The sequence below is a fragment of the Ambystoma mexicanum genome, chromosome 2q (assembly GCF_040938575.1).
Source record: "Ambystoma mexicanum isolate Mex_15411 chromosome 2q, UKY_AmexF1_1, whole genome shotgun sequence".
In the NCBI taxonomy this organism is placed as follows: domain Eukaryota; kingdom Metazoa; phylum Chordata; class Amphibia; order Caudata; family Ambystomatidae; genus Ambystoma; species Ambystoma mexicanum.
In genome coordinates, this window is record NC_090924.1 from 148,668,714 (window position 1) to 148,696,182 (window position 27,469).

The window sequence follows — 27,469 nt, forward strand, 5'->3', positions numbered from 1 at the left end:
GGGTTTGCCCTACCTACCTGAATTGTAACTTGGGTGCTCGTCGTCAGGGTGGTTGCCAACTAAACTGTCCGGCCTTGGCCACAAATCGTCTACTCTAACCCTACCACTAGCAAAAGATAATCTAAACAGAAGATCACCAGGAGAATTAGTGCCCTCTCTTGGTTCAACTTTAGTGCTGTTTTCTGACAGTCTTTTGAAATAGCTTATGATTCAACAAAAGTTGTGACCAGGAGAACTCCCTTCTCCTGGTCAAATCAGTCTTCAAGGTTGTTTTTGGATGGTCTCTGGTGACACGCTTCAAGAGTCCTTGTTGTACCTCCCAGGGACTTGGGTTCACTGCTCTCCTTAAGCAATGAAACCAGGGAGATCACTCCTGAAGTATCCTTGGCTTCTTGACTATTCTTAACAGCACGATTGTTAGATTCCTCTTGTAACTTCCTTGGCTCTTAGTGTCTCTCATTTATTTTAGTTTATATAAAGCGATACACCCCTGAAGGCCTTGAAGCATTAACATAATACAAACAAATTATTGATTATCGTGACAAGGCAGATTTCTCTTGAGGCACTCTTCTTGCTTTTGCAATCTTCCTTTCGATTATTCTGATGACAAAGCTTTCGTTTGACGTCCTCCTCACTCTTGTTAATTTTGGCACTGGTACTGTGATGAGGGAGATTACTCCTGAGGCATTCTTGACACTACCATCTCTGTAATTATTGTGACTATGGAGATTACTCCTGAGGTACTCTTCAGTATGTCCAAAATCCTACCAGATTTCCAGTGACTCACGTTGCCTTCTTTCTCGTGGGCCCACGTTACCGGCTCTTCCCGGCATCGTCTTGCTGAGGGGTCTCGGCATCTCTCTGCTCCCTACTGTACTGTGTTGGTTTCGCGGCTTTACGAGGCGTTTTGGTTTTGACGTAGTTGAAGGACTGCACGGTCCATCTCCCTGAGGTCACGCCACCCTTAGCCTGGTTGCAGCTTCTGCTATGTCGGTTCTCTGCTCCACCATGGGGAGTTCTTCGAGCCTTCCACAACGTCCTCTGGGCCGAGGCCCAGCTTCTGCATGCTTCCTCATTCAAAGGTTTGAACTTCGTGGGGTTGACAGGCTTCACACCAGGTTCTCGTTTCAGTAAGTCCCTTCTTGCTTTTTATGGTCTGTAGCTGGGTCCTCCCCAGCAGAATGCCAGTGTCTCTTTTGTGTTGATGAGACATTCTTCATGCTTCTTTGGGGCCACTTCTTTTCAGTACTTTTGATACTTTGAAAAGGAGTAGTTCTCATCACTCTTTCAATCTTCCTCTTCTTTGTACTTTTGAGAGATGACTTAAGACCACTTTGTGCATTCCTCCTTGTGTTGGTATTATGTTTTATATAGGGAAAGGAGGGAGTATTACAATAACGGTCTTCTCAGGTTGGTTCTTGGAGGGCCTTGAGGATTGCATGTTCTAAAGGTAAGGGGGTTAGGGAGTTCCATCACGGAGCAGGAGTCCTTGTCCCCATGAATGGAGTCTCTCCCTGTGAGGTCCTGCATTCCGCCACCCCTAGGGGGATTGTTGGCGTAGCGGGGTAACCTCCCTAGCATCACAAGGAAGGGTTCACCTCTGGGGATATATGATATGAAATGATATGGCATTTATAATGCACCTATACACAAGTGATTCAAGGCGCGACGAGGCAACGGAGGGGGAACAGAGGGAAGACAAACAACGATCCTACTAGGCCAAGTGTCATTCAGATCGCGCAAGTGCATGGGAAGGGGAAGGAGGAGAAGTGCAGGGGGCAGGGGGAAGAGTATAGTGCAGTGCATGGGATATAAATAAATAATAACAGTAAAGGTAAGGCCAGCAGGTGGCAAGTGCAAGGGTAAAGGCAGACAACAGGTGTCAAGTGCTGATAGTGCGACTGTAGGGATACAGAAACAGTCCCCAAGTGCGGGGGTGGCCAGGAAGGTAGTGCGTGCGTGTGTGCGTGTGTGTGAGTGAGTGAGTGAGTTGTGTGTGAGTGACTGACTGACTGGCAGGGGAGGGGACCTGAGCCCGAGATCAGAGGGTGGCCAGGTAACCAATGCAGTGTCAGTGTCAGCCAGGAGGTCAGCGAGGGAGAGAAAGCAGAAGCAAAGAGACAGGTTTTGAGGTGCTTCCGGAACCGAAGATGATTCTCCTCAAGTTTCAGGGAGGCTGTTCCAGAGGGAAGACCCAGCCGAGGAAAGAGATCTACCACCAACCGTCGCTTGGAGAAGCGACTGACTGAGTCAAACTCCCTCAGGGTCCTTTCCTAATCAGAAGACCACGGAATATGCCTTGTTGTATCTAGTTTGAGGTAGATGAGATTTGGAAAAGACCCAGACATTTGCATTTGGGACAATCTATAAATAAACGTTAAGACACATTTAAATGATATTTAAAGCATAAGGGAGCATAAATAATTAACAAAATTGTTTACACCTGCAGTGGAAGTTTGATTTGCGGAACACTGTGTAGTTCCTGGTTCCCAGTGATGGGTCCTGGTCACTGGATAATGCAGAATACCCAGGAGCTGCTTTTAGCTCCTACCTATCCAACCTTAATTTCGATCCCTACTCAGTATGGAGGAGCTGCCTCTGGGGAGCCGGGAACTGTTCTATAGCGTTCTGCAAATGTACCTCCCAAATAAGATGCAAACTAGAACTTAGTTCAAGCATTATTGGTCATATATAATTGACAACCTTCTAGATGTTTCCTAATGTTAATTTGTACACATTCCCAAACACAGATTTAATGTCACATAGTTATGTTTGCATTGCACAAGATGGCCAGATGTACCTCCTGATAACTGTTTGTTTCAGGTCAACCAGGCTCACCTAGGCTTTAACCAGGAGCGAAATAGCTCTCAGCAATTTCGATTCCCTTGAGTGAATTGCAGCTATTAAGCAGCCCAGGGTGTATTGAAACAATCTTTTACATGAGTGTACTATTATAGTCTGAACTTGTAAGCAGTACCAAAAACCAATCGTAACCTAATTTTGATGGGATGATTTGTTTATAATTGTAATACATAAAAGCACTGTCAAAAATATATAAATAGGGGGGGGGCATACCTGTCTGAAGAAAAGCACAAACTGTTGTCTTTGTAAATGCTTGTTTTCTGTAGCCGTAAGAGGACAAAGGGTTGGGGATAGAGGGTGGCACTTCCTTTTTTTTACGATGAGTGTCTGAGGTGATCACATACGTTGGTGATGAAGCATCTTTCTGAGTTTCACCCAATACAAAGACTGTGCAATACAACACCGTCCTACTGGAAGGTAGGTTAGAATGACTGTCCAATAGTATGTCACAAGTTCCACCCAATGCACTTTTATGCCAGTTTTGAATCTTTATTGAATCATGCTTTCTTTGTAATTCCTGTTTTGTTTTGTGTGGTTTAATCACATGGATACGAGTTTGGTTTCTGGTGAAGCTCTAGAAGTGTGGGATGCCACCCAATTTAAAGCCTTCTGGTGAAGGAACTATACACAGGGATTTTGCTAAGATTTCTGAATTAATAAAATGGATAAACCTGTTCTAAAATAAATAATATTGTCAATGGGCTAAACCTCTGCGCACTGTAGAACCCATTGCTGATAGGCCTTTAAACTCAAGTACAGAATTAGGCAAATTCCCAATTGCCCTCATAAGTTACGCTGATGATACAAATATCTCAATAGATATCTCGGACTCTGCAAATGAAAGCATTTATTGATTTCCTCGAAGGGTAACCATCTATGCCCCAATTAAAATTCAGTTGCCCTCTGCCAAATATCTTCACTTGCCTTGGTAGCGTTAATCACAGATGGTTTGTATGATGCTTCAGGTGGGATTGTTTTATTCTCTACCGTTGAACCTTTGATGAAAAGATGTTTTCCACAAGTAAGAAACTAGTTATGGTTCTCGGGTTGTTCAGTATTCTTGGTAGGGTAAAAGGCAAAATGGAGGCGAGCGAATGGCCGCAATTAATAAGTGGTAATCGGCAAGGTCATAAAAGATGTTTCTTTTGTATTCTTTTTAAATCGATGTATTTTGGTTGTTGCACTTTTTCTTTCTGCCCAATATTGACCACAGATGGCTTTTTTTGTGTATGTTTTCTTTACTTTTTTTACTTATTCCATGCCTTCAAATTAGATGAAATCATAGGAGCACCTCTTGGTGGCATGCATTGCTGATGCCTGTGGCTTGGGCAACTCAATTCATGAGTGCATGCGGCTCAAAGAGGCAGATGTGTGCCTTTTTGGTACTTTGCTTTTTTTGGGAGGAGTTGGCTAATTTTAGGGAGTAAAATATATAGACCATGCTTTTTTGCAGGGCATGGTTATTTGAATTGGTTTCTCAGTGAAAGTGTGTGGTGACCACACATCATGATAAGACAAACATTTTCACCTCCAATAATCTAGCCCCTTTCCCCTGGCATGCTGGAGCCAATTAAAAGGGAGCCAACTTACTTTTGTATTATGTAGATCAAGAATGACTACATAAAACAAATCATTGACTCACTTCCCAAAATATGTACTAGCCGTTGGCTAGTCATAACTGACCCTTTAAGAGGAAGAAATGGTGTATTTTGTGTAATGTAGAATCGAGGTGGCAAGTGAATTTTTATAGCTGCGTAGTAGCTTGATATTGTACTACTGATTAACTGGATGGTTCTTTATCTAAAAGGTTCCTGGGTTTAAGAAACAAAAAACACTTGTACAGAATAGTTTTGGCAGAACAGATTCATACCCCGTTTGAGAATTTCACAATTAATTTATTTGTTGTATTCCCACATGTAAAATATTTTTGTTGAATTGGCGATACATGAATTGTTGGCTTACATCCTCCCCCTTTTTACATGTTTCCCACTTATGTGGAATTAATTAAAAGGGTAGAAATGAAAGGCATATTTTCTCTTTCCTTCATGGAATCTGGCTTTTGGAATGGATACAACGGGTAGATTTTAATGGTAGGTGTGAAAGTAGAATAATGACCTTGCAATATAAACAGCCCATTGAGAAAACGTACAGTAATTGATCTTCTAGAAGGTGGTCAGAATCATCTGATCTGGATCAGACTTGATTTCATGCTGTCCTTCAAGGGTCCGCCCCAATCTGAAACATTTAAGGCGGAACTCTATAAACCAATGAAGTATACATAGTGAAGTGGCGAGTACTGGCACAACACAGATCTCGCCTGCTTGGATGATTACTTTGTGGGCTTGTCAAGGATTAATGAATGTGAAGATTTTACTGGTATGTTCGGAACTTTTCCCTGAAAAAAAAAAAAAAGACTGAGCAGTGAACTGCCCAAGCGGACTAGTCTGAGAATTGCAAGAGGCTCATAAGCAATTTCCTCAATGTCCTGAAATGTCGGCTTTCCAAACCAGGATGTCATAAGAGACTCCAGATGAGATTACAAAACAGGACTAGCTAAAACAAGGGCCATCCCGCAGACTCTGCATGGGAGCAACTGGCATCTGCATATGTAGCTAATGACTGCTCCTCATTTTTGAAAGTTGTCCAGTAGTGGGAAGTAATCGGCATGGATGGATCCTCCAGCAAAATGATTATTCACCCCCACAGATAATAGAGCAGTACTTCTATGTGCTGTTTAATGAACCTTTAACTGAGGGAACAGTGATGCAGCGGTCAGGCTCCAGTAAATTCTGGACTTCGGCAACCCAGATTAATCTTTTACGTGCTTTTTACATTGGTCAAATTTTGTTTGCATTAGCAAGTTGCTCATTGTCAAGTACAGCGTATCCGTACCCCCAACCCAACCACGTAAGGCACATGTAGAGGACCCTCCCATCTTGGTTGACGGGAAATGCCTACTTTGAATTCACAGGCCACCTCAAAGCAACCAATGAGGGGATAGAGGGTTAGCAAGAGGTTGTAGATAGGTAGGGGGAAATGAGGGTAACCGCAAAGAGGGTTAGTTACATAAATTGGATAGGTATGGGGTAGCACAGAGTAAAGCCTTAACTCCAACACGTGTAACTTGGTCTCGTTTCTAGAACTTCCAATCCAGTCACAGTACTCCTGTAGTGGCTAACCTATCTCTGAAGATTAACCTTTTACCTTCACATAACTGACTCTTGTAACCAGCTGCCAGCAACTCATGTCACTGCTACGTTCCTCTAACCTAACTTCTGCCCGCACAATATTCCCAACATCCAATCATGAATCTTGTACCTCGGCATACACACACCGCAGGGTTTGCAAAATCTACTAGCCCACTGCCATTGGTGAGTAGTTTTTGTGAAGGGGCGCAAAAATACCATTTGCACGATACTCGACCTTGATGGCGAGTGTGTGGATGTAAAACTTATTTTTCATTTACTGCAAACCCACTTTGCAGTAAATGGCAAATGCAAGTTTCACTGTGCATGCTTGAAAGCATTGCACTAAATGCAAGTTTCACTGTGCATGCTTGAAAGCATTGCACTAAATAAGTATGGTGCTTATGGCGACGTGCACCGTTATACAAAAAGCAGTGGTAAATATTTTGTCACAATTGACCTTGGGGCAAGTGCATTTTTCTTAGGTCAAGTATGTAAACAAAGGAACTCGCTCTGCAGGTCTAGTGGGATTTTTAAAGAATTTATAAGGCCTGTATTGCTTCCCCAAATAGACACGGTTCACAACATCCTGTCATGGGTATATATACCCACATGATTACTTTGCCCCAGTTCATCAAAATGCCTAATATACACTTTGGCAGAACACAGAATACAGAATATAGTCCATACAGTTCTTGGAGGCCTTATCTGCAGGACAAGAAAAACAAACCAAAGCTGTAACGATTGGCCTCAAACATAAATTAGATAAATCATTCGAATTGCCCAAATCACTTAACTCAGGCCCCTGAACGGACGCGCAAGTTCATGGGTATGGGCGAAACTTGCAGGACTGACTGGAATGCTTGGCTGAGACGCTCTTGCCCAGTGCACCTCCAGTCACTGAGTGAGTTTTCCAGGAAATTCACTGCTGCAGTTTGGTGGAAAGAAATGTCACCTCTGCAGTCCAGGCGGATCCTCCACAGTACTATCGGGTGATCTCTTCTCTGGTGCCCAAGACCGTCTAACTGCCATTCCCTAAACAACTCTTGTGGTGGCGTGTGTGATCCAGGTGCTAAACACAAGCACTGACTGGAGCATGCTGCCAGTTTATGAGGGCATGCCATGAGTTGCACCTGGGAAGTGTAGTCCTGCACTGGAGGATCCACTTCATGTATCATTTCCCTCTGCCGCCGGCTACTTATATTTTTCGTGACACTCATTAAATAAGAGTCCCAGTTCGGAAGCCTCCCCGTAGACTTTTTTTTAATGAATGTAATATCCTGTTCATGCCTACCATCAAGACCCTTGGCCGTGAACCACGTTGCTGGAAAGCGGCAGCTGCTTTACCAATTTTTTAAAAAAAGATGATCAAAGCATCTTCATAGCTCTGCCAAGGTATGACAAAATGATCCATGCACTGGCTTTCACCCGCTGACTTTCCTACTGACAGTTTGGTTTTAGGGAGGTCCTGGGGACAGACCTCCAAAGGTGCAATGTTCATCGCAGAGTAGTCAAGTATGACCAGGGTCATGGATGCCAGATTCATGGACCTAGTTTCACCTTTCAAACAAGCAGATTGACACAAATTATGGTATGCTCTCACTGCACCTGGCTTTCCACAGGCACCATTATTTATATTGGTTAACCTACACATGCATAACTTTCACATGCTCTGGTGCAATATGAAGCAGCCGGCAAAATTCCTAGCCTCCCAATGTGTGCACCAGAGGTGAGTTCTGGAAATGTTCTTTTTCATTTTTCTGTTGAAGGAGCTGGAGGCAATTGCTCCTGATGTTACCCATGTAGGGCATAGCTGGTTTATACAGTTGGCATCCCAAAGCCTTTCTTGCCATGCCAATGTGAATGTCTGGATTATATGCAAACCTTACCATTATTTAGGTTTGCGTTTTTTCCCAAACAAATTTGAATTCATTTTATCTTGGACAATAACCATATAACCACTTCTATATGCAACCAATTGATTGTTTCTCTATTATGGTCACAGTACAGTAATCTGCATAACGCGTTTCCTACCAGCTGTTACCAGTTGAAGGGTATTCCCTCCCTACGGTTAGATAGTACAGGTGTTAAAATCCAAACAGCTTTTAGTCTTTCTGGGCAAATTAGTGCTCTGTTGTGTGAGAGAGGCATTTAATCAGGGATTGACAGATCTTTCAGAATAAGCTTGGGGTGTTGTGCATTTCAGAAGTTATCTTCCCATTGTGGCCATATGCAAGATCTTGTTCCACCAAAAATCTATTGGCAGATTCTCTATCCCGCTAGTGACCAGCAATAGTTATCTTAGCAGCCAGAAGCATGGAAGTAATCTTCCCCTCAGCTGATTTTAAATGGTACACCTTACCCACTGGGATCCCCAGCAGGATCATCCCTAGATCCCATGGGAAAGATTGGCCCTTCACTCCCTCCCATGCCTGGATCCCCCTCCTGGAGAATCGTATTACCGGGCAAGCCCACCAGTTGTGTAGAACGATACCTTCCCTCCCACACACTGTCCAGCAATTCCTAGACATGCTGTTATTGGTCAAATGAAGTCTTGTCGGGACCAAATGGCATCTATGTATGATTCTAAATGCCACTTCTTTATTTTGCACTTGTATTGAAGAATATGATATTCATTCATAAAATGTTTATTCAGATAAAAATCCATTAAACAAATAGAAACAATATTGTACGTTACAAAATAAAAATAAGATGCGACATCATATTAAAAAATCCAAATGCTTTTACAGATCCCAGAACCATCTCCCCCAGCTCAACCTGAGGCTTCGGAATTAAATGGAAAGTGCACTCAAAAATGTTATTGTCTCGATCGATCGGGCGTGTGTTTTCAAGCATAGTGTGATTGATCGTGAAAAAAAATTCCTATACATCTTACCTTAGTTTTCCTCACTTTTATACATGCAAAAACAGGTCGGGCGCGGCCATGTTGTGCTAATCTTATCCATTTATCCTTCGCCCTAAATTCAGGTGCCCTCGCGGCACTAAATCATATCACCCGCCCTTGAAGCTGACATCACTATTACAAACGATATGCTCCACCTATTTTCATGACGTTAGTGGGTAGCGTAGTCAAACTCGCCCAGTCATCACCCACGCCGTAACGTCCGTTAATGCAAAACCCGGAACATCAACACACACATCCTCTCACAGCGCGTCCCAAATTTGATTTTCCAATATAATACTTTTAAAGAAAACATCATTAATCTGCAATTTAGCATTTGTTTTTATTTCTCAAAGAATGCTCCAAAAAACATTACCAAGATCCGCTGATTGCGATCAACGACCAATTTTCGGGTGTCCTTTGGTTGGATAAGCAAAACTTTATATAGATGCACATGGTGTTCCATTTGTGCGACGATGCGGATTCAACGCACTTTTGATCGCAAGGCTTTGGCGTCTGCTTCTTGCTACACCGTAAACGATGACGGGTTGCTCCTTGTCGCTGGTACAGCAGAAGGGCATATTGGTCCCGGTCTATCGTCGCACTAGACGGTGTATCTGGCATTGTTGGCTAAAGAAGCCATCCCTCTGTAGGTGGAAGCTATAGCATTCGCAGAATGCTAGAATATATCTGTGTAGATAACAGAATGAGAATATATTTTAGTAGCCATTCTTTATTGAAATGTATCAATTTACCCTGTAATTCTTCAGCGGATGAAACCTAATGACGAACTCAAACCACACATAATGAACACACATACACATATGGGAGACTAGTTAAGACTGCGATGAGCATGAAATGATAGCGCTGTGAAGTAAGTATAGCTCCCAATGGTAAATGGAAACTGATCGAGAAATGGAACAGACAGACAGATGGCATTATAACGGAACTGGGGATATTATCTATAGAAAAATGAACCAAGTTCACTCGGAAAATGTTCTGCTCCCTTCACATCTAATAATGCAACGTTGATAGCACACACTGATATTCCATGGGACGAAGTGGCTTAGATATCGCTAGCTTCCATACTGGTTGTGGTTGCGTGTCGTCAATTAATAATTGTCACAATATGCACCAACTAACAACCCATAGCAATGTCAGACAGCAATACCATCCAAAAAATGGAACCTTTACTCCTTGTTAAACTATACACAAATAACAATAAGACTTATAAACAAACTGCAAGTTACGCACTTGGTTTTTTGAATATGGCGCAGTATGAATTTAATCAACGTAACAACATATTGTGGCCTCTATTTTTGTCAAATGGCATATTCAAACGTTGCTGAATAGTTAAAAACGGCATTTGAGCTGGATGCATATGTAATGGCAAAAAAAATAATACGGATAGTTGAACTTAGATCATGTTTGGTAGTTCCATTCCCTTGGCGTAAGGCAGAGGGTCGGCCCAGAACAAGTTTGCACACATTGAATCTAAATGTTCCAATGTACACTTTCTATATAGTCAATGTTATAATTTTTGCGGCTATAAAATGCCTTCTGTCCTTCTAGCCCAGCGATACTCCCTTTCGTTCAAGGTCATATAACAATTGAAACTTTTTTCACAAAAACTAAACCTACCACGCATAGAAGCTGAAGCTTGGTAGGTTTAGTTTTTGTGAAAAAATGCCATACTAAAAAAACATACCTGACAAGAGAAGTCAGTGTGAACTCATTAATTTCTTCTATTCCCAGAAGCATCATCCCACTAGGGACCTTCAGTCCATGGAGCAATGATCTGAGCTGACCCACGTGGCATTCGAAATATGCCTGAAAAATAAACGACTTGTTGGCTGGCATCCACCAATGCCGCGCGATTATGAATACTGTCTGACCCATCACTAGTGTGGATAATGTACCTATATGTGATGTCATTCATGAAGCTGTGGCCTTCCGATAGGCAAAATCGTTCATTCAGGAGTCTCAACATTCTTGAAGAGCAGAAACCTCAGATGAATTATTTTTAACCTCCGAAAAAGTTAACCTATTGAAATCCTGCAAGCTATCTCTTGGCTTGTTTCCCGAGAGGCTTGTATTCATTATGTTGTGAGCTTAACAGGGGACATACTTCAATTGCACGCCAATTGCACACTGTCTTCTATAATTTATGCATGCAGGTTCAGACTATCCCACCTGAGGCAGCCCTGTATACGTTCAAGCGAGACAGGTTACATTGCTAGCCCATACCAAGTTTGCTTTCATTCATGATCCATCTAGGCCTTGTGTCGATCGCCCATACAAGTGCATAGGGTAAGCGAGGATAAGCGTTCGACAATTTTTCTCACTCATTCCATAACTATCGAATGTGGATCTGAGAGGTCGGTAGCCATCGGCTCAACGTTTTAGTTTTTGCGCGAAACCACACAATCGTGACGGTCAAGCAAAAAGCGTTTCTTCCTGGGAATGCTGTAGCAAGTCAGGAAGGGACCTTAGGCGATGAACAATTGGTTGCCACTATTCGAGAAGGATGTGCCATTGGCAGCAAATTAGTTTTCAAAAGGTGAAAATAGCTGGTGAGCGCAGGCTAACCCAGCCAACATCAATTTCCTTTAGGTGACCCTATCGTTTCTACCGTGCCTCTCAGCAAGAAATAAGAAATCACAGTGTAATAAACAGCACAATACGTTTTACTGATCTTTTATAATGGGCACGGTGTAAACCTATGAATTGCATTCTGGATAACTGTCATTCACCGGGAGTTGGACCTTGTGGTGTAATGTTAAATTACAGTTCCTTTTTGGCTCACATAGTAGGGGAAACAATTACTTAAATCTAATTAGCCTCACAGGTGGGAGCAGGAATGGGGCCAAGAGAGGCCAGCCAGAGAGTGACAGAAAAGGAGGGAGCAGGTGTGCCGATGAGGAGAATATCGGTCTTACTGGCATTAAGGCAGAGATCATTGGCTCCACACCACTCCTGGATAGCAGACAGTGAGAGTGAGTGAGAGAGAGAGTGGTGGAGGAAGGGAGCCTGGAAATTATTTCAGAGTCATCTGCAGATCACTGAAAGTTGGGGCATAGAGCAGCAATGCGATGGGCAAACAGCCAGGGAAAGGGGTTAGACACCTGTGGAACACCACAGGTGGAGATATAGATAGAGGAAGGACCCAAGTTGGACCTGGGAGGTTCGGTCGGAGAGGAAAGAGGTCCGCCAAGCCAGGTCCTGATCGGTGATACACAGGTAATCACAGAGATGGTTGAGCAGGATGGCATGGTTGACCTTATCAGAATAGAGATCAAGTAAGATAGCCAAGGAGGAGACACCAGGGGGAGGTGAGGAAGCTGTGGAGGGGATATCGGGAGAAGAAAGGAAATTGAGGCGCGAGATTCGTCTGTCAAAGGGGAGAAGGTTGGCTTGAGTGCCTTGTACCATTCAAGTAGACATTAATGATGACCTTAGAGTAGTGGAAGGAGACCAAGAGGGCCTCCCACCGTGTGCTCATGCACAACGAAACCCAGAGTTAAACTGTATGATTTAGAAATTATGTCTGAAAAACCTAGGGCCGGCTTTATCTGCGCAGGCTAACAGCTTGTCAGGGGAAGCAAAACTCAGTTATACAATTATTCTTACTGTAATAATAATCAAAACAACAACATTACTTTTGTGGGGGAGGCACAACCAATTCTTAGGTGAGCAAAATAACCTTTTTATATATACTTTGGAGAGTAGCAAAACATTTCAAGGGTAACTAAAATGTCATCAAATGAGATCAATGGAAACTTTCTACCCTTCACGAACTAGTTCTGTCAAGGTTAGCCATGGAACATCAAATGTGGTGCACCTAAGGCAACCTAGCAGCAACTGGCACTTATTGCCAAAAAGTTGACAAGAGGATAGATTTGAAAAGACAATTTGAACGCTATTTTGAGCTATGGAAAACCCTAAAAATCACACGCATCAAAAGAGTAAAGTACTCTTGTGAGTGTGAAAAAAGGTGCCCACTCAAGTGTTTAAAAAAATACACCGCCAAAGCAAAATGTTCTGGAACTTATGGGTTTGACACAGGTCAAGCGATTGATCATTGCTATGAAAATCATACCCACAATAGGCCATCAAAGCCAGTGCCATGCACTTCATGTGTGGGTGTGGTTTGGATGTAGCGGAGGGTTTGACAGACTAGAAGCCTCACTGTACCTTGCACTGATGGCAAATATCCATTTGCCTATCAGTACTTCAGCCACCCAAATGGGTAGTGCAGCAACGATGTGCTAGGGCAATTCTGTTCTGAAATATACCACAGACATGTGCCTAATCGATCTATGACCAGTATGATAAATGAACGGAAGGTAAAACATATATTCATACACCCGCTTAAATCTGCATAATTAAACTTATTACTTTTTGTAGCATTGAAATTGAGTGTAATAGAATTTGATTGTTGACGTACATTGTCCAACCATTGGTGAACATATCTAACATTTTATTGTGAGCATGAAGACAGCTGCAAATCATTTCAATCGTGAAGTCAACATTTCAACAAGTTCCTCTTTTGGTGGACAGGGCTGGTTTGCAATGTTTTGAGGCATTGTATGTGTCCTAGGAGCAAAATCGGGATTGATTCCATGAGTATGCATGGCCAACACATTCAATGTCAAATCTTTCACACATTCAAATTCCATTTCCTCGCATATTAACTTAGCCGCCCATTGTTTGCTTCGTTTTGTAAAGGCCATGAGTTAACGAAGCATCCCAAAGGTTTCTGCAGTTTTCACTTGTTCCCTCCTAACATTCTCGTTGTGCACCAGTACAACTAGTCTTGTTCGGGCCTCCATACCCTCTATGCCGAAATGAACCTTTTGGGCCTGTATTTTAGACACATATTATGGAACACCTCCAAATCTCCGGTATAACAGAATTCTGTGAGTCCCTTCAGGTCTCTTGAAATCGTTTTATCGTATACAATCTTGTTCAGAGCTTTGTGTGTGGGTGAACATGGCACCAACCACTTCTTGCGTTCCTGCTCGTCGGATAAAGGTCAATGTGTACTTTCGTAGAACTGTTGGTTTTCTGTCCAAGAGTGTACGTTGGAACAATGGTGCATCAATGAATTCCATTTTTCAAGTAGAATTTCTACAGACCCATCACAAGTTTTGGAGCTCCACCAAAGATGGTTGCTGATTGACTATACCACTTTGAAATATTTTCCGAACCTTTTTATTTTTTTACCAGCAGCTGTAACTTTTTTATTGACTGATTTCGCAACGTGCCATACATCAAATTGATGGCGAATGTGTGGAACTGCTCTCGCATGGCCTTGGCTATTGAAACATGCCTGTCAGTGGCTATCAGGTCTATTTGCGTTCCCCTCGATTAAAGGTGTTCGACTGATTTGAAGAAGCCATGTTTCTCCATAGCCACAGAGGATGTACATTGGGACACCTGCACAATCTCCGAACCCACAATTTATTTACTTTCCATGTCTTGAAAGTAGTATGTGCTGTACTTTGCTGAAAATCCTGGGTTGTCACACTGTCCATCGCCAGCTAGCCAGAAACGTTTTCCAGAGAATGTGCTTTCGATTGACATCTGTTCAATTTTCCAGGCTTGACTAAAAGTGGGGAATAAAAATTCCCTTTGATATTTGTAGTACTGGGTTTTAGCAAGGAACTCCAGTCCAATAAATTTACAGAAACTAGAAATCTTACCATAAGTTGACCCGCTGAAAAGTAAAGCTGCTGCACATAGATTTCCAGCTGGCACTTTGCCCAGCATCGGTTGAGCGGACCATGAAAATGTATTATGGAGGTGTACACAGCTGTCTTTTATTTTCAGGTTAGTGCCTTGTAATACATGATACACAATCACCAATGGTTCCCTGCATATATTCCCCCTCAATGTATGGACCCATTTCAGCATCTGTTCAATCTCTATCAGGTAGCTGTCGAATAAAATGTATTTTTGCTCCTTTATTAGCCAATTGTCTGCCGTGAGTGTGGGTTGTGACTTGACTGTGGTGGACAAATTTCCCAAACTAGGCAAACTGAAGTCGAAATCATTGGCAAGATCCTCCGTCAATTGCGTTTAAGCTTCAGTCTCTCTAAGTTCAGGTTGTGATATTTGCACACAAATTGGAGAAACATGTAACATGAAATGTTTCTTGGGTGGAACATTTTTAGCGGGTGTAGATTGTGTCAAGGGTTCTGCGAGGAACTGCAATGGATATTCGGTGTTATCAGTTTAATCTTGTTGAACATGGTAGCAATGGTCCATGGACACTTTGCATGGATCGCTGGTCACATTCCATTAATTTTCCAGCCATTGGGCATAAGCATCACAAGTCCGCTTATTGACTAGACCACGCTGCGCCCCAAATAGTAGTTGCTCCATTGTGAAATCTGTTTGGCAAGTGACATCTTTGGTTTCATTTGTTGTCTGTGTCTTTATAATTCTGTTCCTTCTAAGAGATGTGTTGAAAAACATGCTCAATGTATAGCACACGTACAGCAGATACCACTTTAAAAAAAAAAACATTATATGAATAAAACACCAGTCTAAAACTTTCTACAAAACAAACTTGTTTATTTGTTACCCTTTTTTTCTTTACCTTCTTTGAAACCGTGGGCTGCTCTTTTCCTACCGTAAAGGTAAGCTGAAAAAATGAATTTTTTTTTAATGTTTTAAAAGAAGCACATTTAATTTCCAAGCAAACAAACGTAACAAACTTGATGGAATAGAAAATCTTATAACGGACACATCTGATGTACAATTTGTATTCAATATTAGGTTATGTTCACCTCTGCTCCTTGTGCCTCCTCTTCTAATTCCACACCTTGTGTCCATTCCTTGAATAGAATATTCATTAAAATAAAAGGTAAATCGTACTGGAAATTAAAATCTGTCATCGCACAGATCTCTTACACACAACCTCGTAAATAGTGTATGTCATTTTGTCATAATATACATTTCAGATTTCACCTGATAACCTTCTGAGATGACACATATACAATCATGAAGAAATATTGCAATGTTGCCCTAAATTTATTCATAATGCATTCTGCATTCGGGAGGAAGTGTAACGTTATACCCGATATCAGAAAAAGTTTGAACAGTTCAAGGTTACATGCATTTCCTTTCATTCTTGCAAGGGAACTGTAAGTTGGCACACCTCAAACTCTGGACCTGTTGCAAAGGAGGAAGTGATTTTATTTGAAGTTCCAGCATCCCCGGTAACAACAGTACTTGTTTTTTGTACGGACGAAAACGGCGAAATGGAACTGAGACAATGAGATGCAGACAATGGTACATATAGAGAGACTCCCATACATGCCACTTACTGTAAATAACTGATAGGATACATTTTAATTTCATTTCAAATTACAAGTATACCACATTCTCGTAAAGGACAAGTACAATAAAATTACTTGATAGGCGAGTGAACTTGATGTTGACTCTGGCAAAGAAATTGATGCTGAATCTTGCACCTTCATTTTCAGTGCATTGTTTCCGAATGCTCATAATTCCGTTGATTAGAGGCTACAGAAAGCAGAGATAGATGAAGTATAGTGAAATGTTGTTTAACAATAAAAGTTCAATACAATCTGGTAACTATGGAAAGTTTAGGAAGACACATTTCAAGTAAATCTACACCGAAAAAGATCCTATACGTTCGTGAAGTTACCTTTTCAATACCCTACCCTAAATAGATAGAGAGATCATTGAAAATAATTTATGCAGACCCTCGTCCTACATAAAAACAAACGCAGCTAATTCATCATCCATGACTCACCTGGGGCAGCGTGTGCATAAATTTAGTAGGTATTGCATCTGAAAGCAATTTACGAAGAATTCTGGGTCGACCTTTTGTTTGTACATATCGTCAGTAAAGTGCAGGCTGCAGATGAGGAATCGATTGGCCCTTACGTCCTTGAAGACATTCTGTGCTCTACTTTCTATCTCATCCACCACAAAACCACAACATTTAACCCATCTTCTTACCAAATCAATATCCTTCAGGAATGTATGCCGAACTGTCCCGGGACTTTTGGAATGGCAACCAAAAACCATACAAGCAGGCATTCTTGAAAAGTTTGAAAGATCTGTATAAAAACAAAAAAAAAATTAAAAAATAATACTGTATGCATTTGATGGAATTACATCGCATCTTTCAAGACATTTGTTAGTCAAAGAAGGAAAACAAGTGTAACCTAGTCGAATAAACACACAGATTACTTTCTTACAGAATTGACATGTCTTCCGCAAATCGTACCGTTTGTCTCGTCTGTTGAATGTACTTTTATGCATCAAAAGGAAACATGCTTACAAACATGGGCCGCGAAAGATTCCATTCCATTACAAAGAACATTGACGCAAGGTGCTATTTATCGAGATCAAAATACTTGAAACATTAGACAATGGTGTAATCATTGAGATCAATGAAAACTAAAACACTGGGAAGATTAGGTGTACATAGATATAAAATTTGAGATCATCAATCCATAAATATAGAGAAGTAAATAGGTGACCTACCCTTACCTGGACTAACAAACAAGCTGATTCAGCAAGCTGGGGAGCAAGTAGCCGGGGAACAGGTAGCACAATAAAGCGATACTTTGCAGAGCTCCGAGATGTTCTCATGTAAAACGTCAAGGTGTCTATAAAGGATTAGAAAAGTGGGTGTATATGAGAATCTGTGACTTGTTTGTTGCGTGGTCTTGAAGAGGGGAGCCTGGAGACACTGGGTCTGGGGAGGCCATGAGAACAATGGTGACCATGCAGAAGAGCCCTTTTGAAGTGTACATGGTGTTTGGCACCTTGGCCATTCCCATCCTCCTAGTACCAACAAAGGGTATAATGGAGTGGCGATGGATTTATGCGGGTGAGGTGACCGTAAAAGAGCACCAACCTTTCTTTTTATGTCACTCATAAATGAGTGAGCATGTTCTTGATGCACTGAAGAAATGAAACAACTATTCATATATGATCATTTGGATTTTATTTAGTTTGGTGATGCTGATGTCTCAAAAAAAACTACAAATTGTATACTTGAGGTTGCAGCACATTGTGTGAAAATCCCCTGCGCTGTCACTGGGGAATTTGGCGCAAATGGCTCCAATGACACAGGTGGTTATCACTCGGCAAACGCATAATCCAAGCCTCCCTTAAAGCCGCCATATAAATGAACGGTAGGCCACCAGCCTGTACCACCTGTGGAAGAGAAACCTACATACTTTGAACCTGATAAGTGTACAACCCTTACTTGAAAATGCACCCTGTATTCTATGGCATAGTTGCTCTTACAAAAGTTACTTGATGGATAAATGGCATTCATTTGTCAGTGATTGATTAAAGTTATGACAATGTAGGAGAAAAACATGAAATGTTAGTCGTGTGTGGTCAAAATGACATCACATGTAGAGTACACTTACTCGTTACTTGGATTGCAAGGGCGAACTGTTGGGCAAAGTTTGTGAATAAGCACCATCATAATCCTCAACACGGACCTTGTGAGGCAGGCTGCCTTGAAGTGGTGCAGCTCGGTAAAGCATAGCGGTGGTGTCTTCTTCTGATATGTAGGCCGAGCATCTCTTTGCAGCAGCAGTTCTCCACCTCGGTTGCCATTACCTCACAGCGATTGCAGGTACACCAGGTGGAAACGTCTTCCATGCGACTAGGCTCAGGCTCGTGCTCCGGTGATTCATCTTCCCAACTATCGTTCTATTTCCCCATCGTTTCCGAATCATTCTGTTTCAATTACTTCCTCCTCTGAATGCTCCGACTCGTACTGGTAGGGCTGTATTGTTGCCATTATACCACACATTTTTTAATAAAACGGAAGTAATGATTGAAATCGATAGTAATGCTAGTGTAAGTATTTGTTCTCAGCGGCTTCGTGCAACAAAGGTAGCTGAACAGAGCACAAACGAGTCACGGGAGATCCAAAAAAAGACAGTGAAACGATTGAAAAAGCAACTCTGATGTCTGAGAAGGGGTCTGTTTGTACTTATTGAGGAAAGAGACGTCTGGCCATTGCTATGGAGACGCGTCAATAGCTTGCGCGCAGAGAACCTTGACACGAGACGTGCATTTGGTTGTGGAAAGGGCCGAGCGCGTTGAGGGCACTTGAACTTGGGGCAATGGATCAACGGATAAGATTAGCACAAGATCACTGCGTCCGACCCGTTGTTTTCGCATGTGTAAAAGTGAGGAAAACGAAGGTAAGATGCATAGGAATTATTTTTACGATCGATCACACCATGCCCGATCAAGACAATAACATTTTTGAACGCACCTTCTTTAAATAAGCCAATAAAGGCCAAGCCATACAGGGTCGGCCATGAGCAGAAAATATACAGCTCGGCGACATTCAGATTTCTGAGCACGGAAAAATTGTTTGCTGCCTGATGTTTAAGAAAAGCTGGACAAAACAGCAAAACCTGTAGATCTTCCCGCTCAGCCCCACATACCGGGCAGCTGAGAGCAACCTCAAAGCCTTGCCAATGAGCTGCATTGGCTCTCAAAAGTAAGCTGTTGAAACATGCTGGTTGAATCAGCCATCAATCTGATTTTCTTTTTTTTTCCACATACATTTTTATTAGCAGTTTCACATTAAGTACAACTTCACCCCTCGCCCCACCTCCCCCCCCCCCCCCCACCCCTCTCCCTTGGTGCAGTCCTGGTCAGGAAATGTACCTCTTCCATATCCCTCTGTGATCTTCCCGGGCCTGTCCTGTTCCCTCAGGGCGTTGAGATCTCTCGCCCCTGAGGGGTGGTACCTCAGAGTCACTCAGTTCCTTATTGTTGGTGTTATTTAGATTAATCCCAAACTCCTCATTCATCTCGTGCACCAGGCGGCCCTGGCCCTTCTCTGAAGAAACCCCAATACCATCTGTCAGAAAGCCTTGGTGGTCCCCTTGTAGCGAATAGGATACCCATTCCAGGGCTGCAATGTTACATGTTCTCCCACCCGTTTGTGCTCTATTGGCTGGACTCTAGTTTTCCATTTTTGAGTCACCACTAGCGCTCGTGTCATCGTTAAAATTGCATGAACCTTGCATTTGGTTTTTGTTGGTAGATCTTCCAAACATCGCCTGCCCATTATTACCCCCCCCTGCCTTCACCCCAGAGACTACTTTATTTATATTTCCTCTCCCCGGGTTCCTCCCCTTGTTTTGCCACAGAGAGGCATAGCTTCACCTCACTGATGAGGCCCAACAAGGCTGAAACACGTGTATGGGGTTGCTGTTGGTACTCTTGTTCAGAGAGGAATTGCCATAGCATTTCGGTGCTGGACTGGCCGTGCGGGCGGGACAAAGACTGATATGCAAATGGATAGCTCCCATCTGTGAAAGGTACAGTGAGCAAAAAGCGTGTGCTGCAAACTCTCCTCTCAGAACAGGTTATCATGCCATGTTTTTTCTGGAGAGGAGCGCCTGCTACCTTTTTTAAATGTTTGCCATAGAGTACATTGTCCCCACTAAGTTTTAATTCCCGGTGTCTGTCACCTAATATTTCTCAAATAGGGTCGGAGCTTGTGTCGCTCCGTCTCTCTTTGGCGGTTGCATCACCCAGTGTATTAGTTGGGCATACCTGTATCTCTTGCCTTTCTCTAACCCGAAGTCCTCTTTACATTGGGTGAATGATTTCATTTCCGTTCACTGAAACAAATCCCGGATTTTAGGACCACCTCCGCCTCGCTGCGATTTACTGAATCTCTTTCCACTCAACCCTGGGGAGAATTGTGGGTTACCAAATATGGGCGTGGTGAAGCCTAATTAATTTGTCCCATGATTCCCCTACTTCGGAAGCTATCCTACTGCGGTATATATTGGGTGGTCTCTCTTCCTTCCAGAGGACCTCCGCCAGGTTCTCCCACCCCTGCAACACTGCCCCATCCATTAGCCACCACACCTTGTCCCTATCCCCCTTAGCCAGTCTCTAATCACTCTCGCCTGTACCGCTAGGAAGTATACTTCAAAGTCGGTACCCCCATTCCTTCTCTGTTCCTTCGCATTGTCACCCTTTTCACCAACCTTGGTTTTTTGTGGTTCCAAATAAACCTCCCTGTATATTTCTTGAGGCTACTTAAGGAGGGAGGGACCGTGTGGGGAGGGTCATAAAATAATATAATAGTTAATTCGTTTAATACATTGATTCTCCCCATCCATGTGATAGTGGGCCCCAGTCAACCAGCTTATTTTTAATTTTGTCCACTAGTGGTGGGTAACTGGCTCAGTAGGCCATTTCCATTGTATTTGTGAGGTTAATCCCTAAGCATATGGCAGTGTTTACCCACCTGTATGGGAGCTCCTTCCTAAATTCCCTCTCCTTGTAGAGAGGTGTCGTAAGGTTTATTATTTCAGATTTATGGGTGTTAAAGTCCCGCTACCTCTTTGAACCTCTCCAGCTCTCACTCCATGGCCCTAAGAGAGAATTCCGGGTTCTGGGCGATTATTAACCTGTCATCTGCAAAGGCAGCTATTTTATCTTCCCTTCCCCAGAATGGTATCCCTTCTATTTCCTTATTGGTCCTCGCTGCTGCCAGAAGGGGCTCCAAATGAATTGCATACAACAATGACGAAAGGGGACATCCTGGTTTCGTGCCCGTCTGGACCTTTTTGGGATCTGACAGCTGGCCATTTATCACGAAACGTAAAAACGGGTTCTTGTAATTGGCTTTGGCCTTGGATAGAAACTTCTCACCAAAGCCCATCTTTTTCATGGTGAGGAACAAAAACGTCCACTCCACCCTATCGAAATCCTTTTTGGTGTCTAAGGCTATGAGTAGGGAGAGGATATCCTTCTTATGAACCTTTTCTATGAGGTGCGCGATAATCCTTATATTGTCGCTCGTCTGTCTGCCCTTTATGAAACCCGACTGATCTTATCAATGATGTGGGGGAGGATGTGTTCAATCCGGTTCGCCAACACTTTCGTATAAATCTTGGCATCTACGTTTATAAGGGCAATCGTCTATATGAACCGCAGATGGGGATGGATCCATACCTGGCTTTGGGAAAAGCATTATGTTTGCCTCTTTCATGGAGGGAGTAATTTTTTCCGTCCTCCCAAATTCATTGAATAGCGGAACTAGGTGTGGGATTAAGGTTTCCCTAGAGGATCTATAGAATTCTAATGTGAATCCATCAGGGCCCGGAGATTTATTAAGGGGCATTGATGTAATGGCTTCATGTACCTCTTCAATCGTAATATCTTGTTGCAGAGACTCCCTTTCATCCTCCCTTATTTGCGTTTGGGTCCCTGTTGTTGCTCCTCCATAGACCATTCCGAACTATATAAATGGGACTAGAATCTAGTAAATTCCCGGGAGATATATCTCGAGTCCTTGCTCATACCCCCTTCTTCCATGTTGATCTTCAATATTGTTTTTGCCTTCTCTTCTTTCCTTTTGCATCCTAGCTAACAATTGATCAGCTTTATTCACCTTAAGATAATACTTTTGCTTAAGGAATAACAGCGAGCGTGCCGCTGCTCTAGTTTGTATTAGATCTAACTGCCCCTTTATTGCCTTATACTTCCTTATTGTCTCCCTGCTCGCTCCCACCCCCATCCGGCTCATTACCTTTTTGAGTTTGTCCCCTAGGACTTTATCGACCTTCCTGAGTTCCCTGTCTCTGTGTGCTTTGATAGCAATAATCCTTTCTTATCATTGCCTTAAAAGCATCCCACCTGATTTGTTGGGAGGTGTCTGCATGTTGTCTTTGAGAAAGTACGCAGGGTACCGCCATTGCCACATCCTTGGTGGGCCCCTGAGCCAGCCTTATTGGTGCCTACCTCCATTTCTGTGACCCTGGCTAGTAGTGACCGTGATGCCCAGATGTCATTCCTAGACGACGAGCGATGGACATGGGAAAAGGTGTACCCCCTCCCTGTCCCCTTCCCTTTCCTGCCATAAGTCGACTACCGTCAGCCTCTCAAGTTTTTCCACCAATTCCTTTGAGGGTTTACCCTGTGCCCCTGGGTATTGTCTACTCCTGTCTTTCCCTGGGTCCCATGCCATGTTGAAGTCGCCGGTGAGTATCATGGGGGCCTTTGCAAATGTCTCTAGTTTGGAAAGTGAGGCTTGGAGGAATCGGTCTTGTCCCGTGTTGGGAGCATATAGTGTAGGTATCTTGTATCCCTCCCCTCTCCCTTTCAGATTTAGTGCTAGGTATCTCCCTTGGGCATCTCTCTCGATATGTGGTTTATATTGTTTCATAGTGCTATCATTACTCCTCCCTTCTTAGTCTTATCATTTGCTTGATCGACTTGGTGGAAACCATGTATTCCCACCCTGTCTCTGTCCCTATGCTGCACATGGGTCTCCTGTAGGATGAGTGTCCGGTCCCTCCCTCCTGAGATATCACTCCAGCTTTTTCCTTTTTTGCTGGGGAGTTCAGTCCGTTGATATTTACTATAATTATGGATAGCCCCTTATGGTTTGCCATTTCCAGGGATTGTTATGGCGTTAACCAATATTTCTTGTTTCCCATCTGGACCCCCTTTTCTGCTCCCCTAATGCCCTGCCCTGCACTGGGTGTGCCCAATCGCCCTCTAACCCCCCCTCGAATCGCCTTATCGAGGATTGAGCCCCTTGCTCCCCGCAGTGCGTGCGCAAGCAGGTTTTCCCAGACCCATTCCAAGATCCATCTCCACCCCCACCCAAAACCATTAGCCAGTCTGTCTTTGATCGCCCTCTCCAGGCTTCCCTATTTTCAGTTCGTCCCTTGTGCCTTATTATGCATTTCCCCAGTATGTTTCTTATAGATATGCAGCATCTCCCCCATTATCTTAAGGTGAATGGGCCTTTCTCATGGGGGTTGGTACCCCCCCTTCTTATTTCTCCTTTGGCCTTGTTGTGGACCATTCCCAACTCTGGTTTATTCTAGCTGCTTGCTGTGCGTTCATTCTCTGGTTGTTCCTAATCTTCGATACCGAGGAGTCGTGCTCCTTCTTCATGTGAGCCGATCCTTCGCTGTTTACCTTGCCATTCATAGACCATGCCGAAGGGGAAGGTCCATTGGTACCGGATGTCTTTTACTTGGAGGACCCTAGTGACTGGTGCCCTTTGCTTCTGTCTGGTGAGGGTCATTTAGGACAGGTCCTGAAAAAGCTAAATTTCTGATCGATTATAAGTTAATTGGTTTGCCTTTTTTGCCGCTGCCAGAATTTTCTTTCATGGTATAATCATGTAGTGCTGCTAGGACGTCTCTTCGCCTTGCTCCCGGCTCAGTTCTGCGTGGACCCACTCTGTGCACTCAGTGCACTCTGTCCAACTGTACGTCCATTGACCTCCTGGAAATGTAGAATGCGTTGAAGATGTTGGTCACTGCTTTCCTTAATTCCTTGTCCAGTACCTCCTCTGTCAGGCATTTTATACGAATGTTGGATCTTCTGGACCTATTTTCAAGGCTCTCAGTTTGCAGCTCAAGATTATGCGTCGCGTTCGCCAGTTGCTCCATCAGCATGTTCGTCTTCCTAGAGCCCTCTGCTAGATCTTGAAGGGCCCTCTCGTTGGTAACCCCTTCATTTTGCTTACGTCCCTCTTTATGTCCTGCAATGCCTCCGCCAGGTCCTCTCTCACTTTGTCCATTTGTTTTTGGGCTCTGCCTGCGATTTTTGTCAACAAAAACTGGGTCACTGCCTGTTGAGTTCCGGGCGGTTGAGAGTCCCCATGGTCTCTAATTTCCTGGGTGCTTTCGTTTGGTGGGTGGGGGCGGTCATTGCACCCCCCCCACATCTTCTGGAGGCTGGTCTCTTTGGGTTTTATTGTGGTGTTCGCGGCCGACGTGAAGTCCTTCACCCTAGCTTTGGACATGATCTTTCCCAAGGGACTAGTCAGCCCTCTTCTCCCCAAGTTTTGTGCCGGATTATTCTTCGCCAGATGGGTTCCCCCAGATTTTTGTTCAGGCGGAGGGACGGGCTATGGCAGCGCTTTGTGGAGGCGGTCAGGCCTCAATGGATGATGCTGGGCCTCGGGTGAGCCCTTTCTTCTCTCTTGCAGCTTAATGGTCGCTGCGATGTTGTGCTGCAATTATCTGGTGGGCTGAGCTTGTCTTTTAGGCTTGGGGGGGGGGGGGGGGGCGGGTTGTGCTGGTTTCTCATCAATGCGTGCAAAAGGCGTTTGTAGAGCACTAGTGCCTCTGTCCCCTCCCCCCCCCTGTCTGGTTTGGAAGGATTCTGCTCCTCTCCCGTCACTTCCTCTGCAGTCTTGTCCATGGGCTTTGCGCTGCTCACTGTCGGACCAGCTTGCTGTTTTGCGGTCTGCTCGCACCTTTGTGGTGCCGTGGGCTGCACCAACGCTGGCCGCTTCTCAGCCGGATCTGCCTGTATCTCGCCTCCAATGTTGTCCCTTCCTGTGTGGTACTTCCTTGGACCTGCAGTTCTCCTGGGGAGGGTGAATTAGCCTGGTATAATCGCACTTTTGGTTCTGGGGGTCGGGAGAGCATCGGTTACAGTGCTTTCCACATGGTGGCCATCTTGTAATCCGTTGAATACTAAGTACATTATATTCTTATTACAATCCGTTTTAGTTGGGTTTTGTGATCCGTTTAGTTGACGTTTCGGATTACCATAATTTTCGATCTTTTATATCAAACTCTCTTGTTTCGAGTGTGTTTTGGGCTTTTTTTTTTGTTGTGTTTTTTTGGATAAAGTACACCTCCAAGAAATGACCAAGCGGCGGCTCTGATCGCATTCTCCTTCGTCATCCAATCTGATTTCTTGTGACTCCAAGTGAGATACTGCTGTCTGTTGCACTGTTCTAACAATTGCATGCAGTCTATTAGCATGAATCCACAATTATCTTGTCTCCCGTTGTTCCCTGATTACTAAAGCAAACGATTTTTCATAAGATATTGTTATGTTCATTGCTCCAGAGACTGCCGATAGGGAACAGTGACCAGGCATTCTGCTTAACCAGATGACATCTAATTGTTAGATTACCAGGGAATTTTGTGCCAATGAACTTTAGATAAAAGGTTCATGATCGAGCCAAGCCGCCTTGGGGTTAGACCAAATTCTGAGCCAGTGTAAAAGCGGAACCAGACACCAATGATCCTTAATAAATCTGACCCCCAGTTCTACGTGCACTGCAAATCTGGTAGCCCCAATAATCTTTTGAAGAATTTATTTTCCAATGTCTTACTCCTACATTTTTCAAATAAACCCACAAAGAAGCCCCATAGTTGGTTGCGGCCTTCTTCTGGGCCTCTTTAACCTTTAAAATTATGGGAGGGGGTTGACCATGGCACATGGCCGTAAAACATACTACTCCTCCTTGGTTTAACCTGATAGTCTGTTTCTGAGTGTGGGCAGTACCTGTGAGTATAGCCGTATGCCCGCGAGTATAGCCGTATGCCCGAATAGCCAAATTCCTGCACCCTTAAAACAATGAACCCAGCATTGATTCCTTTTCATAATCTTTCTCCCTCATGCACGTGCCATGACTGCAAATTTGTCAGTAATTTTTGTAAGATCCAAGGCATTCATAAACTCACTATATATGTTAAACTTTTGAAGTGCTCTGGGAGTTCGAGCTATGGGGACTGTATCATTGGCATAGGCCAAAATTGGAAGGGCCCTGTGTCCACTTACGGAAAATCCATATTGGAATCCACCAAGGCCTTATATAAAGCATTAATTTACAGGAGTGAAAAGAACAGGAGCCAATACACATCCTTGGCAAACCCCCAGGTTTACGTCTAAAAAGGATGTGCATTGGCCCTGCACTCCGTAGTGTACACACGCCTGATTGCCTGTAGGACAGCCAATAACTCTGCTGGGCAATTCAGGGACCTGAGCACTGTCCAGAGCTTCTCGATATTGACCTCATCAGAGGCAGTGCTCGTGTCCATGAATGCCAAGAAGATGGACTCGCCCCTGGTATATGCTGAGTGCGCTACCAACGGATAAATATTGAAAGCTTGCTCTCATGTGCCCCCCCCCCCCCTCTAGTCTGGAACCAAACTGGATGTCAGATAGGATGGAATTAGCTGAACTCCACTTCATAGACACACTAGTAATACTCTTCCAAAGATCTTAAATGTAAGGAAAAGGGCCTATAGGCGAGGGGTCTCCCATTTGGAAAAATGTATTGCAAGGTTCCAAGAGAGGGGTATTTGTCCAGTTTCTAAGACCGCATTAAAACAAACAGTGAGTCAAGGGGCCCACAGTTCCATGGAATCTAGATAAAGATCCGCCAGAACTGTATCCTGCGCTGGTGCGCAATTATGCGCTTGATTTAAAAGGAAAGTTGCAACCTTCTTCAGGGAGCATTTCAACAGACAAGCAGGACCCATTGTTAAGGAGGTATCGCTGGGGCTATTGTAAAGGCTAGCAAAATGATTCCGAAGAGGCCTCAAAGCCTTTTTTTGGTCATTCTATACAGAGGACCATGGGCCACAAATTTCCAGAATTATTAGAAGACGCAACCTCCAAGTAATTCCAAGCTATCTCATCAAGCTCCAGTTTACGAGCCTTGAGGATGTCCCTGCAGGCTGCTCTAGCCTGTATTATGTCCCGA

The 27,469-nt window shown here is 43.6% G+C and overlaps 1 protein-coding gene and 1 long non-coding RNA gene across 2 annotated transcripts in view; one reads left to right on the forward strand and one right to left on the reverse strand.

Annotated features, from left to right (window-relative positions):
- The window catches only part of LOC138569240 (meiosis-specific coiled-coil domain-containing protein MEIOC-like), a 458,384-nt gene that overhangs the window by 17,317 nt on the left and 413,598 nt on the right, over window positions 1-27,469 (forward strand). The gene's annotated exons all lie outside the window — the stretch shown is intronic.
- LOC138569241 (uncharacterized) overlaps window positions 9,251-27,469 on the reverse strand; it is a 101,723-nt gene continuing 83,504 nt past the window's right edge. Inside the window, exons 2-4 of the long non-coding RNA XR_011303182.1 lie at window positions 16,945-17,045; window positions 16,371-16,482; window positions 9,251-9,639 (exon numbers count right to left, since the gene is read on the reverse strand). This is a non-coding gene — a long non-coding RNA (uncharacterized lncRNA). The remainder of the gene's footprint in view (window positions 9,640-16,370; window positions 16,483-16,944; window positions 17,046-27,469) is intronic.